The sequence below is a fragment of the Sturnira hondurensis genome, unplaced genomic scaffold, assembly GCF_014824575.4.
Source record: "Sturnira hondurensis isolate 20B ecotype Veracruz unplaced genomic scaffold, ASM1482457v3 Scaffold0002840, whole genome shotgun sequence".
NCBI classification, from domain to species: Eukaryota; Metazoa; Chordata; class Mammalia; order Chiroptera; family Phyllostomidae; genus Sturnira; species Sturnira hondurensis.
This window is the reverse complement of record NW_028075471.1, coordinates 887,435-892,086: the sequence shown is the minus strand read 5'-3', so window position 1 is coordinate 892,086 and position 4,652 is coordinate 887,435. Positions and strand designations below refer to the sequence as shown.

At 42.1% G+C, this 4,652-nt stretch overlaps 1 pseudogene; it reads left to right on the top strand.

The window, feature by feature from the left end:
• Positions 1–3,137: 3,137 nt before the first annotated feature.
• On the top strand, positions 3,138–4,303 carry LOC118983652 (hyaluronidase-3-like; annotated as a pseudogene).
• The last annotated feature ends 349 nt before the right edge of the window (positions 4,304–4,652 follow it).

Genomic DNA, 4,652 nt, shown 5'->3' with positions numbered 1-4,652 from the left:
TACAAATGTAAAAGTATTATAAAGATAATAAAACATGGAAAAATAACAAGAATTTTTGACATCTGCCTGACATACCTCTACTATATGTTTTCTTAAGTTTTTGGCTACATATTTTTATAGAAAGAGAGCAGACAGATAATTTATCTTTCCTGTATTTTCACTTATCAAAATTTTCTTTTATTATTGATAGTTGGGGGAATATTTTTCACCTTCACAACTCATGGTAGGTATGTCCTTAGAATTGTCAAATTCAGATAAAAGTTCTATCAAGTTTCACTTATATCTGAGCCATAAGATTTCAATGCATTTCAAGTTTTCTTGTCAATGACCAATCTTAAATCAATACCACTGACTTGGCAACACTCATGAATCTGTTTGCCTCACTATACTGATTTATACATTTCATGTTACCTTTGTTCTGTGTCAAATCAGCAAGTAATTTAAATATTTTCCCAATATGTTCATATTAACTCCTCTTTGTTAACTGTATTATCAAAACTCCAAGGACTGCTCATTATTTCTAGTCAATATTTCTTTCTTGCTAAATGAATGAGTAAAATTACTCCTTCTGTTAATGAGTGAGTTTTCAATGATCTGAAATTTTTGTTGTAATTTGCTTCTCACTGTCTAAAGATTGATTGTTCATCTTTGTTACTTCTGTTTCACATTTCTATCTTTATATTAATTTTCTTTCAGTTTAAAGCTGACCATACAAAAAAAAGTACAATTCACCTATGTTCAAATCAGAAAACTGTAATTTCTCACTTGTTTTATGACACATTCCAATATGACTCTTCAAATTGTAGTTAAAATGGCATATTCTTCACTAAATTTGTCCTTAGCCCAGATCCCAAAGATACCCTTGGCCTTTCCAGTGCCATCTACACAAGATAAAGGGAGACCAAAAGGAAGTCAGAGTAGAAGGAGACAGTAGTCTTTGCTGATAAACTATGAGCTGGGACCCCTCTGGGAAGGAAGGAACCCTAGAATTGAATTGTCACCAGCTCCATGGTAAATTGGCCTCTGCATAGCAAATATATGGTAGAGCCCTAATCCAAAATTGATCTGGCTCCAGGCCCTGAACCCCTGACCTCTGCTTTATATACTGCCTATCTAAGAAATTAACAAAACAGAATGTATAACTTCAATTAAGTTAGGAATTCCTCCCCTAGCAATGGTCTTCCATGAAGTGCCAAAGAAATACTCAAGGTTCTTTCTGTGAGTTCACATTCACAACAAAATTTCCAAACAATCCTTGAGTTCAAAGGAGCTAAGCTAAAAGCCAGGTGAAGAGTTCTCAGACAGATTCAAATTTATTTAGCACCAAAAAGTAAATAGATTTTAAAAAATAGAACCATCTCCACATTCTCTTGTTCCCTTGTTTGGACAAGCACAGCTGTGAGGGCATGCTGGTCAACCAGCACCACGTCCAGACCTCCCTTCTCCCAGTGGTTCCTGCCTCTAAGCACCAACAGGCCCCTATCACCAAATTCATCTTTTGAGACTTGTGATCCCAGCCCTCTGGGACCAGCAAATCTTCTTTCTTTCTTTTTTTAAATATTTTTTATTTATTTATCTTTAGAGGGTAAGGGAAGGAGAGAAGGAGAGAAATATCAATGTATGGTTGTCTCTTGTGAGTCCCCTGCTGGGAACTGGTCTGCAACCCAGGCATGTGCCCTGACTGGGAATCAAACCACGATCGTGTGGTTTGCAGGCCCACGCTCAATCCACTGAGCTACACCAGCCAGGGCCTTATTTCTATACATTGCTAGAATTGGGGACATATCTGGTCCCCTCCACCAGGGAACAATGGGGTCCCCACTGCTTTCAAGGGTGTGTTTGTGTGTCTAAATTTAACATATTCTCTAAGAAACATAAATAAATATAAGTAACTTTAAAAACCTGGTTTACAGCAAAAACATCTATATTTTTCTCCTACAAATTATTAAAGATATAAGTGGAATATATATTCTCTGTCTCAGATCCACCAAGCCATGCATTCTATGTGAAAAATTCTCAATATATAATTATTTTATAACTCAATTTTTTAAATCATATTCTTAAAATAAGCTCTCCACCTACTCATGCCTCTAGGGAATTCACTGTTGATAAAACATATACAAGTATGTGTCTACTCTCAATAAATCCACAATCTAGCAAGAGAGTGAAGACATGAACACAACAAATATCTATAACATCATGTAGAAAGTGAGAAATGGCCAAAGAGTGGACCTGGCACAAAGCTATGACGGCTCCGAAGAAATACATTTCCATAGAGGGAATACCAGAGCATGTAAAGCAATATCCGTCACCTCGATCATAATCGTATTCTTTAAAAATCTAATACAGTTCAGAGAACTTAAAAATATCTTGAAAAATAGAAAAGGAAAAGGAAAGATGACAAACCACCCTCCTTTCTTTCCCCCTCTGTGGGTGGTTTTTACACAAAATCGATATTGTACTTATTCCATGTAATTGCGCTTCACTAAACAGAGATCTTGTTCTATCATCCTCTCGATTATCTTGTTTTCCTGCCTCATTTGCTTTCTGCTTCCAAACTCTGGCAATATCATCCTGCAAACATTATTGCAAAGTAAATTTTAACTGAATTCGCAATTTGAAATCATTGATTTTCCTAAGTTTAAACAAACAGAAGCAACTGCTTCTTTTTCATAAGGAAAACCTGAAGAAGTATTAGACTGTTTCATGGAATTCTATTCTGGAAGAAGAAATGCTAAAGGGTTAGGGGTGTAAAATTTTTTAATGAGTGTAAATTGGGGTTATAAGCAGAGGGGTATGGAGTAGAGAATTCTCCAATAACAGAGGAATTTGAGATGACCATCTTTGACTATCAGTGGGCAAAAAACTTTTCCACAAGACATTTTACAAAATTGTTCACACATTCTGCTACCATACTTGGCAGTAGTTAGTTCTTAAGTTCATTGAAGGAAGAGGCTGTAAGAAGATTACAGAGCAAAAGATACCATTTTGAGGAGCCTAATATTAGTTTAACACTGATAGAGAGAGGGCTCCCTACCTTGGCAGGGATGGGTTTGGCATCGAGAACCACAACGGTGGCAGGGCCAGGACACCAAGCCTCCTGGAACCTGGCTCTAACATGTTTCCATTCCTGGGGAATGACCATGCAGCTAGGGTTGGCCCTTGTGTGCTAGGGGTGGCCCTGTGCCTGTGATGTGGCCAGCTCCTGCTGCAGGTCCCTGAATGCCCCATCTCCACACTGTGGAACTTACCCTCAACACACTATGGGGCCCACTTTGGTGTGCGCCTGCAACTAGAGGCCCTGGGTATCACAGCCAATAGTGGCCAGAGTTTCCACAGGCAGAACATCACAATCTTCTACAAAAACCAACTCAGCCTCTATTCTTACCTTGGCTCCAGGGTCACAGTCACAATGGGGGCATCCCTTAGGCTATGCTTCTTGACCACCACCTGGCACAGGCTGCCTACCAGATCCACTGCAGCCTGAGATCTGGTTTTGCTGGCCTGGCAGTGCTAGACTGGGAAGAGTGATGTTCACTCTGGGCTGGGAACTGGGGCTGCTACTGAGCTTCTCAGGCAGCCTCCCGGGCTTGAGTGCACCAGGTATTCCCCTACCTATATTCCCAGAAGCTGCTCCACAGGTCCTTACTGGCTTAGAACAGACAGCCCATGTACTGATGGAGGACAGTGTAGCTGAACCAGGAACTGCAGCCATGTGAACGTTGGGGCTTCTGTTGCTTCCCAGCCTGTAGCAATATCTGACATTGTATGGCTTTCAATTACATGGGCCACTGTCACACAGCCACCTTTGCCCACAACACCCAATGCTTTGGCTTTGGGCCACCTCCAGAGCCCTCTTCCTCAGCATTTACCTCCCACCAAGGCTGCCATCTGCTTACCACCAGGTATTTGTCTGATACTACCTGGAAGAGACCTTCTGTTTGGTCCTCCCTGAGCACCCACATCTTCTGCTTGTCCTGGTCTATGCCCCCCTTACATACCAGAGCTCTGAAAGGTTCCTGTCGCAGGAGAAGTGCTGACATCTTCATGACTACCTAGTGGATACCCTGAGCCCCTATGCCATCAATGTGATCAGGGCAGCCATAGCCAGCAGTCAGCAGGGTACCATGGCTATGGGCACTTTACATGGTGAGACCCAGGACAGCTGCAAGCCTTTCTGCACCTGCAGCTGGATGACAGCCCTGAAGCTAGGGAGTCCTTCAGCTGCCACTGTTCCTGGGGCTGGGCAGGCCCTACCTGCCAGGAGCCCAGGCCTGAGACTGGGCCAGAAGAAATAGCATAAAGCCAGGAGTCAACTGCCCCAACCCTCTTGCCCCCACTGCCATTTCTCAGTGCTGGAGAATTCTGTCCCACTCTGGTTTTATTTAGCTTAGCCAGTCCTCCCATACACACACCTTATTTCTGATCCCTGGGGATTAGAAGGGACTACAAAAAACACTTTCAGCATTTTAAAAACAGAGTCCCTCTGAGATTATCTGATCATTCCTAACAAGGATGCAGCCCTAGGAAAAGACAGGGTTCCAGATGGTTAGGGTTGCAAGCCCAGGGCTCTGTTCCTATACATCACTGGGTCCATGAAGAGGTTGCAGGAGACCTGTCCAAATGGACAGGTCTGTAAATGGACCCCAAGA